The sequence below is a fragment of the Bidens hawaiensis genome, unplaced genomic scaffold, assembly GCF_021521415.1.
Source record: "Bidens hawaiensis isolate Kalapana, Puna unplaced genomic scaffold, B.hawaiensis_p1.1 tig00012998_1, whole genome shotgun sequence".
NCBI lineage: Eukaryota > Viridiplantae > Streptophyta > Magnoliopsida > Asterales > Asteraceae > Bidens > Bidens hawaiensis.
This window is the reverse complement of record NW_027492088.1, coordinates 318,565-331,368: the sequence shown is the minus strand read 5'-3', so window position 1 is coordinate 331,368 and position 12,804 is coordinate 318,565. Positions and strand designations below refer to the sequence as shown.

General features: G+C 33.2%; 1 pseudogene across 1 annotated transcript; it reads left to right on the top strand.

Annotated features, from left to right (window-relative positions):
* Nucleotides 1-860: 860 nt before the first annotated feature.
* On the top strand, nt 861-7,339 carry LOC143542832 (protein ACTIVITY OF BC1 COMPLEX KINASE 8, chloroplastic-like; annotated as a pseudogene). The gene is made up of 20 exons (XR_013136962.1): nt 861-1,304; nt 1,659-1,794; nt 1,911-2,077; nt 2,175-2,295; nt 2,929-3,029; nt 3,121-3,219; nt 3,311-3,421; nt 3,501-3,580; nt 3,709-3,778; nt 4,820-4,893; nt 4,973-5,042; nt 5,138-5,226; nt 5,348-5,473; nt 5,638-5,718; nt 5,792-5,852; nt 5,966-6,020; nt 6,108-6,206; nt 6,313-6,402; nt 7,048-7,107; nt 7,216-7,339. The product of XR_013136962.1 is annotated as a protein ACTIVITY OF BC1 COMPLEX KINASE 8, chloroplastic-like (transcript).
* The last annotated feature ends 5,465 nt before the right edge of the window (nt 7,340-12,804 follow it).

Below are 12,804 nucleotides of genomic sequence, written 5' to 3'. Positions count from 1 at the left end.
CCCTACTAATAGTGTCATGTGCATTGAAGCAATCACATTGAGGCTTTGTTTAGTCTTTGCAACTAACACAAAGTCATCAACAAATAGCATGCACCACGAAATCGACTCCTGAATTGACTTTGACAACTCATTGATGACGATCGCAAAAGGGAACGAGGTCAATGCTGACCCTTGGTGGAGTCCTACTTCCACGGGAAAGAAATTAGTATCCCCATGCATATCTCGAATTAAGTTTACATACCTCCTAGAGTCCCAGTAACCCTCTCTACTTTCCAAACTATCCCAAATCAGTCTACATTGCGCGCTATCATATACCTTTTCAATACCAATTAAGACCATATGTAGATCTCCCTTCTTCCTCCTATACTCTTCCATCACTCTCCTTAAGACGTGTACCTCACATGAAACCAAACTAGTGTACTGTTACCCGGGTTCCCCTTCTAAGTCTAGTATTTTTTACCCTTTCTCATAATTTTATAGTATGATTTAACATGTCGTTTGGTCGAAGTTAAAATATCAATAACACCTAAAAATAATAAGAAATATAATATTGATGGTGATTTTAAACCAGACATAACGTAGTATTTAAAGTTATAAAAATAACAAAAACAAAAAATAATAAAAAAGTAATCCCATGGACTAGAGTAGACAAGAAAAAGAGCAAATGTTTGTTGAGGTTGAGATTGGTTTGACTTTGTCAACGGCATCCACACTCCAAAAGCTTTTGAAAATCCCAGCAACCAATCACAAGACTCCACTCATCTTCACCTTGCTGACGTGTCATCTCCTTCACCACATTACTTGAGTTCATGGCAGCTGCTTCTTCTTTCACTCTACTTGTCTACAATTAATTAATTCAACAACACATGCACATGATGGTAGCATCATGTTGGTCTGCGTCATCATCTTCTTCTTTCCTCCGTCCAGACGTTTCATCAAACAAGCTTCTGTTCTCGATTTCCAGACGTAAGTTGAATCGCACGGTTGCTGTTAGAGATCCGATTCGGATTAGGATTCGAGCGGTTCGGAGTGAGGAAGTGGTTCTGGTTGAGAAGGAGGATGGTACGGTTGATTTGGGAGGTAATGGGACAAGTTATAATAATAATAATAATAATAATGCCGTTGAGGATGAGACTCTGGTGAAGTATGTTAACGGTAATGGTAATGGTAATGGTAATGGAGGAATTAGGGTTACCATTAGGGAAGATGATGACGTGGACGAGAAGAGTGAGAAGAAGAAGACGATTGAGGAGATCGGTCAAGAGGAGGCGTGGTTTAAGCGGAGTGGAAAGGGCAAGGTTGAGGTAGGAAATTTTATGTATACTTTTTACACTATAATAATACTATTAAAGAAAAAATGTTTTCATAGGGGACAAGGGTAGTGAACGTTCAAAAAAGCATATGAACAAGTTAGTTCTCGCAACAATTTAGTGTTTTGTAGTGAAACTTTATCTATAGATACATTGTTGAGTGGCTTGCTTGCAAGTGTGATGATATTTAGTGCTTAGATGGTAATTGTGAGGTTGAGAATGTCATCTGTCCAAGTTTAATACCATTCAGGTGTATTATGATATTAAAATTTTCAAAAACAATTATCATTTACGTTAACCCTTTTTTAGTGTATTTCTCATACTTCTGACAGAAACTTCATTTTGAAGGTATCGGTTGCTCCTGGTGGTCGGTGGAACAGGTTCAAAACTTATTCAACCATTCAAAGGACTTGTGAAATATGGGGCTTTGTTCTTTCGTTTCTTTTTAAAGCCTGGTTCAACAATCAGAAATTTGCATATCGCGGTTAGTTGCTAGTTTATTTCTCCATGTTTTATAGCATAATCAATATGGTCTCTTTTTCTCCCTTTAGTTACAACTAAAACTTTTGATGACTTTATAGCATAATCAATTATGTGCAGGTGGAATGACAGAGCAGAAGAAAGTTCAAAGAAGAAAAACCCTTGCCAAATGGTTAAAGGAGAGTATTTTGAGACTGGGACCAACATTCATCAAAATCGGGCAGCAGTTTTCAACAAGAGTTGACATTCTTGCTCAAGAATATGTTGACCAATTATCAGAACTTCAGGTATATTATCTCATACAATGTTAATGTCTCAGTTGTTATTAATGACTTTTTTCAATTTATTTGCTATAAAAATTTGCTTGAATATGTGATTGTAAAGGATCAAGTTCCTCCATTTCCATCAGAGACTGCTGTTTCCATTATTGAAGAAGAGCTTGGAGCTCCTGTTAATGAAGTATTTGATTACTTTGATTTTGAGCCAATAGCTGCCGCGAGTCTTGGTAATCAAAAGTTTATTTTAACTTTTAATGTCATTGACAAAACTTATGTTAATTGTTAGTCAACCATTAAATGAACTGAAAACACACGAATGAGAGTTGTTTTTGTTCGTGTTCGTTTATATAACTTTAACCGAACAAATGTTGAATGAACAGATTTTCTTGTTTATGTGCGCTCTGCCGCTCATTAAGAAAATGAACGTGTCATGTTTGTTTGTTAATATTCTAAATGAATGGTGCATGAACACAAATGACCACTGAGCATAAACAAAACAACTGAAAGTCAATGTGAATATCCAAATTAAAGTCTAATGTACCATCATCTTTACAGTTATATCCTGCATTTTAAAACTAAACAAAGATATCAATCTGATTTTAAATTGGATGTAAGGGTTTTAAAATATGAAAGTCAAATTGATTCTAAACTAATATTAGTAGTAAATAAGGTTGAATGAATATTTAAACAACCGTAAAGGACCTGATACAAACACAAATGAAAGAACATGAATGAATGGACGGAACATGTGGTCATGTTCGCTCGTTTAATTAAATGAACGAATATAAACGAACTTGCCGCCAATTCGGTTCGTTTACTGCCTAAGTCTAATTCTGGCTGGTGACATCTATCTAATGCAGGTCAAGTACATCGAGCACGATTAAAGGGTCAAGAGTTGGTTGTTAAAGTACAAAGACCGGGCCTTAAGGATCTTTTTGATATTGATCTTAAAAATCTAAGGGTTAGTTGAATCTTTATTATTCTTCCTTATCACATCACATTTCATTTAATTTATGATATTAACATTATGTAGCAACATTTCCATCTTTCAGGTAATAGCAGAGAATCTTCAGAAACTTGACCCCAAATCTGATGGTGCAAAAAGGGATTGGGTTGCTATTTATGACGAGTGTGCTAATGTTTTGTACCAGGTAACATGTTTCCACTCCAAACGTGTTAGGAAATGACCGTTATGCTGACATATGATGTTTTTGTTAAAGAGTGTTGATTTGTTTCTTTCAGGAGATTGATTACACAAAAGAAGCTGCAAATGCAGAGTTGTTTGCAAACAACTTTAAAGATCTTGAGTATGTTAAAGTCCCAAATATATATTGGGAATACACCACCCCACAGGTTAATATAAATATTAATTTTGAATATGATAAATTTTTTGGAAAAGTTCATTTTGCTTATTAAGTTGATTCAAATGTAGGTTCTTACAATGGAGTATGTCCCAGGAATCAAGATCAATAGGATACAAGCTTTAGATCAATTAGGTGTTGATCGTAAAAGGTAAGTGTTATATGATAATACAAAATGATGAAACAACACCTACAAGAAAAAAGTTATAAAAATCGTTTTGTCCATTTCTTGGTTTCTTTGGATCAACCAAAACATGTTTTTATATGTGTGTTTCACAGGCTGGGTAGGTATGCTGTTGAATCATATTTGGAACAGATACTGTCTCATGGTTTCTTCCATGCTGACCCTGTAAGTTTATTTATATATATATAAATATATATATATATATTATATATAAATATATGTATATATATATATATTTGATTTTAATGCCAGCTGGCACATGCATGCTTTTTTTCCATGTGTGAGTTAGCAAAAGAATTATATGACGCTTAAGAACATCAACCTTCATGGTCTCTTGAACCCGCCCTGGTTGTGAAATCACAAGACCCCATGTCTAATGGACAATAAATAAATCTGTTAATAGCTATAGGGTACAATACAGTTTTGCTCCTGTGGGAATTGCCACTTTCATCATTTTTTTTTGCCTGTGAGACATTGAGGTTTCAAGTTTTAGCCATTACATCCACTTGGCTAACAGCATTATAGTTTGTGATATATTTTACTAAATGACAAAAATACCCTTACTCTAAAATTTATGCAAAAAAAGTTAACCACAATGTCTCCCAAGCAGAAATTGTTTTTTAAAAAAATGATGAAAGTGGCCATTCTAGTCAAACCACCAGGACGAAAAATAAAAGCGTAATTGATACATACTCGGTTCCAACATGGGTGGGTCAAGGCAGTTAATTAAGTGGGAATATGAAGAGGAAAAGTTTAGGGAATAAATGTTGCAATTATTATCCCAATTAGGTCTATTTATATGTTCTTGTTTTAGTTTATAGATATCCATGTTTATAATATAAAAATATTAGGGTTTGTTAACCTTGTATTTGGAGAATTGCCATCTCGAATCGGCTAAACCGGAGACCTAATCCTTCTCGAATTGGATTAACCTATCAATCTCATATTATAATCATGTTTTTAATATATAAAACATGGATATCTATAAACTAAAACAAGAACATATAAATAGACCTAATTGGGATAATAATTGCAACATTTATTCCCTAAACTTTTCCTCTATGAATTCCCACTAAATTAACTGCCTTGACCCACCCATGTTGGAACCGGGTATGTATCAGTAATCTATTCTTGTATGCTTAGAATATTAAATATATACAATTCACATGCAGAATATTATTAAAATCGTCTCCTTGTTTGATTCAGCATCCTGGTAATATAGCTGTTGATGATGTGAATGGTGGAAGGCTGATATTCTATGATTTTGGAATGATGGGAAGGTAATAATGAATAATCATTTTATTGACATTATACAAGACTTGCTATATAATACTTGACCGTGCGTTAAAATTCTTGCAGCATAAGCCCGAACATCAGAGAAGGTTTGTTGGAAGTTTTCTATGGAGTATATGAGAAAGATCCAAATAAGGTAGATGAATCTCTTTGATTTATTCTCTTTGTTTCATTTTTTTAACAACTTTTTGCTATTAAAGATTACCTTTTTATAATTGTATTATGATGTAGGTTCTTCAAGCGATGGTTCAAATGGGTGTTCTTGTGCCTACTGGAGACATGACAGCTGTCAGAAGAACTGCACTATTCTTCCTTAACAGGTTATTTTTAAACCATGTACTTAGTTTCCCTTTTTTTAGTTTACATTATGTATATATGTATATATGATAAATTATTCTATCACCTATGTCCTATGGTGATATATAACCTACACATTTACAGCTTTGAAGAACGTCTGGTGGCACAACGAAAAGAAAGAGAGATGGCAACTGCAGAACTTGGATTTAAGAAACAACTGACCAAAGAGGAAAAAATTTGAAAAGAAAAAGCAGCGTTTAGCTGCAATTGGTATTCACTTCTATCATTGCTTTTTGTAATATCTGCTTAATGTTACTTTATGTGCTTTTGCATAGTGTCACATTCATTAGATAATAATATATGTTTCGCAAATATTAGATGATTTACTAAGATAGTGTAATATTATTGTTAATTGCATTTATTCAAAATTCCAGGGGAGGATTTATTGTCTATTGCAGCAGATCAACCATTCCGATTTCCCGCCACTTTTACCTTTGTTGTTAGAGCATTTTCAGGTACTTGATACCAAATTATTAATAATTATGGTTTTAGTGACAAATCTCATTTTGCGTTTCTTAAATGTTACAGTGTTAGATGGCATTGGGAAGGGTCTTGATCCCCGTTTTGATATCACCGAAATTGCTAAACCGTGAGTGTAAATTTGACCCATTTACTTATCAACTGGTCCAAATAAAATAGCATAGAATGGAAACTGGTCAAACGGGCTGAAAGTTGACCAAAGTGTATTTTCTATGTTTCTAGCTATGCTCTGGAACTGCTAAGGTTTCGTGAAGCTGGTGCTGAAGTGGTTATCAAGGTTTAATATCTAAACCATTTGTTATATACTTGTGTTTATCCTTTTGGTATTAAATTACTAATTTAATTAATATTCTTTGTATTTCAGGACTTCAGAAAGAGACTGGATAGACAATCACAAGCATTCTATAACTTATTTAGACAAGCCGACAGGGTTGAGAAACTTGTTGGAATTATCGAGCGATTGGTAAATAACTAAATATATCATTAGAGTATATATAAAGTAGATTTAGACCAGTTGACATGGTTGATAAACCTTATAAAAATCATTTTTTTTAATTAATTTACTTCAGGAACAAGGTGATTTGAAGTTACGAGTTCGAGCATTGGAGTCTGAGAGGTCTTTTCAACGCGTTGCTGTTGTTCAGAAAACCATTGGAAGTGTAAGTTCAATTTAAGAAACTTATCTTATTTCTATATTTAAATGATTTAGTTTTTGTTGGAGTTGCCCCGCGTGATGTGGTGGGAATTTTGTATATGTATATCTAGCTATTTACAATCTGACCTATCAAATCACGTGTGACAGTCGTTTACGATACCTAAAACTACTTTGTTTTGAATACATCTCGTAATCAATAAATTTATATCGGAATGCTGAGAAAAAATTAAATATCGTTGAAGTTGACCCACACGATGCACAGGGAATTTTGTACGTGTATATCTACAATTTGGCCTATCGAAGCACGCGTGGAATTTGTTTAAAATACTAAAATAAAAACTTAATTTTGTATACAACTCTGTTTTCAATTAAATGTAAACCGATTGAACAAAAAAATTTAAACATAACTGTGTATTTATATTTTTTTCTGAAAAATTAACGAAAAAAAGTTATTAGAGAAAAATTAAATTAAATTAAATGATAAATGAAATTTTATTAAAAACTTTAATGTGCTAAAGATGTATATTCTTTATAGTATAAAAAAAACAGGTGGTGTATATGCTAAATCAGATGGGAATATTAAAATTCCAATATATCTCCTAATTTTGACTTGTTATTTTTCTGTTTCCATTTGTGATCTAATTGACAGGCTGTAGCTGCTGGAAGCATAGTCAACCTGGCAACTATTTTCTATATCAATTCGTTAAAAGTAAGCACCAAATTAATATTTTAGTTTAGATTTTATAAAAATGTTGGGACTTTTGATGTTAGATTTTAGTTTGATGTTTAATAATCAAACTACTTTTGGCTCTTTCAGGGTCCTGCTATGATATCATATTTCTTTTGTGCATTTTTTGGCTTCCAAGTTCTCTTTGGCCTGCTAAAGGTTAAAAAACTTGATCAACGGGAGAAATTGATTACTGGAACAGCTTAAACAAATTGTAAGTAATTATGTTTAAAATTTAATTTGTATATGATCACATCATATAAACCACGCTAAATCGGTCCGTTCGGCCAGGTTAGGAGTAATACGATTCAGTTTATAGTTTGGAACCAGCCAATATGCTAATAAAAATATTTTTTAATAAAATATTCTTTTTATGAATCTAACAATTATAATACACATAAGTACTTTTAGTTATAATACGTGTAAGATTATTAATTTAACCAATTTTGTGCCCTTAATTTTTTAATAAGTTTTTCATAAACTTCTTCATACTTAAAAAGGGAAAATGATCTCTCTTTTTTCAAGCCAACCATTTTAATGGAACGATTCCATGTTAAAAAAAAAAGAATATAAAAGAATTGTTAAAATAGCATTTTCAGATGTAGTGTGGCTGTTTGGATTCGAGTTTTGGAACTACTTGTGACACCCTTTCCTTCATTAGGTAAATCCATAACCATGCATGCAAATCTTGCGCAGAATAAAAGAGTACATATGAGCGTGTTCTTGATCGATACAAGCTCACAACCTAACCTCCAAAATGAAGCTAAAAAGTTTTGTAGAGACATTTCTTCCAAAAATCTACTTTACAGTTTTCTGGTGAAAGATTGTAGGATGGTTAATAATTTGCAGGATTACAAGGTATCATAAAATGTTTTTGCTGTTATTATTTTAGATCAGTTTTGTAGATGCATGTATCTCCGTAAGAAAAGGCATGGTTTGACCATGTTCAATTTTCTATGATCGGGAATTTATAATGTACTTCGGTGTAAAAGTAATTATGTATATGTTAATAAGTATACATTTATGTGTTCTTATGATTCAATTCATTAGTTCTTGTATAGGTATATGCAAGCTTGGAATCCTAATGGAATTTTAGTTGGTGTTTGTTGTTGCTTTTGTGTTTGACAATCCAACTGTGGGGACTGGGGATTGAGTATATTGTTAAAACGTTTGTTAGCTAGGATCGTGTAGTTGCAAGTTGATACGAACGCATAGAGACAGATGAGTGTGTGATATGATGATAGAGCATTTGACGAGCACAATGAAGATAACTGAGTGATTAGATTGGATTTATTTTAACCGAATGATTATAATCACATACATACGGTTAGGCTTGATCCATCCATCAAGGTGTGCAGTTGCACCCCTTGGTGGCTATCACTAGAGAGAACACACTCTTAGAAATACACGCTAGAAACACTCATAAAGAGCCCATATGCATGGATGCCTATTTATGGGCAAACCCCCGCATATATATAATCGCCTAAACTACCCCTAGTATGTTCGCACAGCTATGGACACCATAAATGCACTAACATATATGTTCCAAAAAAGTAATAATCTTAGGGGTGGGTATCTCAATGGAAGAGATAAAGTATTTTGAATACCCAAATGTTATGAGTTCGAGTCTCATAAAGTAAAAGAATTTTTTTTCTATATAAAAATAGATTGTGAAATACTTATAATAGTAGTGCATTTAAAGTTGTTAAAAACTTATTTAAGCTTATAACGTTACTAGAAGTGTAGTTGAGTCATATTCTCATTGTAGCTTGACTTTTTAGATGTGTTTTAGATAATAGGCATTTCAACTTTGAGAACTTCTATAAATGTTAGTTAAAAAAATGGGTATACCTGCAATGCAAACCTGATGGGTTTAGTGTAATGGGTACATGTGATGGTAGTATGATAGTCGTTTAATACGCCAAGTTGATATCCAACATGACTTTCAAGTTCGGTAGAATGGTCCTTACTCTTATCGACGCCTTATGGCACTTTTAGCCCTTACGACTAAAACTTATAAGGCATGCCAGTTTCCATCCTTTCAAGTAACAATTTCATTTACTTTGTTGCAAGTAAAATTTAAATCCACGTATGATCATTTTAAGAATGGCACTAAGTGTACACGTTACACCAATTTAGATTTTGCAGCAATTTGGTTACTTTTTCAAATACATTAACTATAACCTAACGAAATAACACATTACATTTACCTTCTTACCTAAGGCATTAGACTACTTATCATTGCTACTGCATATCAACTTAAAACAATATACTTTTCTTGGCACTAGGTGATGTATACACTTTTGCCAATGTGATTTTATTGTACCACACATGGAAAAAAAAAAGAGGATTTTTTTAACCGCATTACAAACTAATTTCTTATCGCACTTCACGTTCATTTTGATTGTCTGTATGAGAATGATAAGCATAATCATGTTTAACAATGTATCCACTACCTAGTTCTCCCTGAAATTTCCTTAAGTGACGAGATCATAATATGTTTTCTCTGTCAAGAATTATGTATATCAACACCCTGATTATTTCTTAAAATTAGGAAAAATGACCAGAATAGCCATTTTGACCACCTTATTCCCAAATTTAGCCATTTGTTTCAACAAATCCCCAAAATAGTCACCTAAACCGTTGCCGCTGACGTTTCTTCATCACCCGTTGACGGAACTGAAGATGTAGCAACAAAACTCGTGTACCGACAGAACTAAAGATGGATTCGACGAAACTCTCTCTCTAAAAATGAAAAGCCACCTTCAACTACATCTTCGAATTCTTCTTCTTCAACCTTCCAAAATCCAAACCACCATCTCCCCCCCCCCCCCCCCCTTCTCTCTTCAGAAATGAAAACCCATCTTTTATTCATCTTCATGTTCAAAACTAAGGGATATACACTATGAATTTGCTTTATTTTGTGGAGAAAAAAGAAAGATAAAATGGATGTTGGTTATGGAGGTTTGAGAGGTGGGAGATGACGAGTTTTGTCGGATCCATTAAAAGTTATGTCGCATCCGATGGTTCTTTAAAGAGCTCCATCAAACCGACATTGACGGATTCATTAAAAGTTCTGTCGGATCCATGAAATGTTTCGTAGGATACAACGATTTGGATGGTTATTTTGGGGATTTTATGAAAGTGATGGCTATATGGGTTATTTTCCATTAAAATTATCACCTTCATACTTTAGTGAATATATCGGTGGAATAAGTTAAGAATAGGTGATTAGCTGACGATAAAGAATACCAATACACGTGAGACAAAATTGTTACAATCAAGCATGATTGATGCATGAACCGATCGTGACATCCATTGTCAGACATCTAGACATTCTTTAAGTCCCCTTCTCAATCATCGATATCAAGAGACTTCATATATACTCTTTTAAATAACTTTTTGCAAACCCAAAAGCTAATATTCTTTCATATTGTTACAAGGAAGAAGTTATGATAATCATTACCCTCTTAGAAAGAAATTTGTACAACGATGATTTTTATTGACTTAGAAGGAAGACTAGTGAAGAATAACTCTTGATGGGAGGCCGTAAAGTGGATGTATGGCGAGTTTGCTAACATCCAATCATTACACATAACAAAGACCGAAAAGTGGATGCATGATGAGTTTGTTAATATCCACCATAACCATTATAAATCATTACTTTTAGTTTATATGGTGATAAAGGGTTTTTGAAAAATGGTTTGTAAATTACTAATATGTTGATAGTATATATGAATGTGTGAATATTTGATGTGTTCTTACTATCATACAAAAGATGTGGTCACTGCTACTAAAACATTGACACATCATTGACAATTTGGTATGGAAGAATATCTAACTGATAGTGTAACATAAAAAAAAAAAAAAGAAATATTATTAGTACATGATTCCTTTTTTATTTCGAAGGTTTTTTAGTGGAAATTTCCATTTCTTTACTAAAAGGTGTGTTGTAGACCATGTTGTTTTCTAAAGTCTAAAAGTGCATTTTGATCAAATTATTCAAGCCTACTCTTGTGGTGATACACATAAATGTGTGTTAGATCTAATTATGTTTTTATACTTAAATGACCCTAGTACATGTAAAATACATTGTTTTTTTAAGAATGTGTGTTACCGTATGCGAACAGGGGCATGAGAGGGGTTGGCGCTATTCACGCACACCGCAATGTGCTTTCGTGATGGGTGGTACAATGGTTGACCCGCGGCTGGGCTAGCGGCAGCGAAGAGGGAAGGTTGGTGTGTGGGAGATTCTAAAGTTTTTCTGAGCTAGATTGTTATGGAAGCTTGAAGATGACGAAATATTCTTATTAACTAAACCTAATAATATATTTCTATTGGGTTTAAATAGGGGTGTCCACGAAATCCGAAAAAATCCGAAATCGAAACCCAAATAAACCGATCCGAATTCTTATTCGAATATTCGGATCGGATCAATCCGAATATCCGAATAACTAATTCGGATTCGGATATGAAAATTTAAAAAATTCGGATTGTTCGGATTATTCGGATATCCGTTTAATCCGAATAAAAAACATGTTTTTAGTGTTATTTTCCGGTTTGGTATATTTATTAGACTATTATTTGAAGTTTAAACTTAAAATTTGTGTTAAGAGGAGTTTGTATTTTCCGGTTTATATGTTTATTATGATTTTAAATTATTAAATGTTATGAACAAAAAAATAGGAAAATTTTTTAGGTTGATTTCGGATTATTCGGATAATTTCGGATTATTCGGATATATCCGAATCCGATCCGAATTGAATTCGGATAGATTCGGATCGGATATGAATATTTCTAATTCGGATCGGATCGGATTTCGGATATGGTCCAAAAAATTTCAAACCCGAATAATCCGTTATCAGATCCGATGAACACCCCTAGGTTTAAATTTAGATGGGTTATCAAAATGGGTTTAAACATAATTAGGCTGGAAAATTAGTAAAATCTAAACTTTAAAATTTTCAATTAAGTATAATTACCTGGTTTGGTTTGTCATCAATTGGTCGAGCATTGTGGAATAGACAGACTAGTATTATTTTTTGGTTGTAATATTTTAATTTTAATGTAATATCAGTTTACAAATTTAGTTTGATGTAATATCAATGTTCAGTCAACGTCCGGATGAGACAGTATTAAAGGATAAATCCAGAATAAGGCTTTAACGCAACACAGTCTAATAAGACTTTAACGCAACACACAGTCTAATAGCAAATTAAACCCCGATTGGGGCACCACCAAGTCTTGAATCCCCACCATATGGCTGGAGGGAGCACCTCTGTACCAACTACAGTGTCCCTTTAGGATGCAAAAACTATGATATTCATAACAAAGTTTTGCTAAGATTGTTAATGTATCATTTATTTCCTAAATTAATAGAAATATTCATAACAATCATCGACTTTGTTGCATTTAATATATTAGTGGTCCATTTCAAATTCCTCATTTTCGCTTCAATTTTCATATTGATAACTCCACAAGATTAAACCATGAGTTATTCTTTAAATCGTTTTTTTAAAGTTATTCTTCAAATTTTCAAATAGTATCGACTTCGCTCAATAACAATCCAAGCTACACATCATCACAAGATAACGTCGTACGTATGAAAAGAAACACAAAGCGTTTTATCTTACCTCATCAACATTAATTATCAAATCGTGAATATGCACACGCTACATA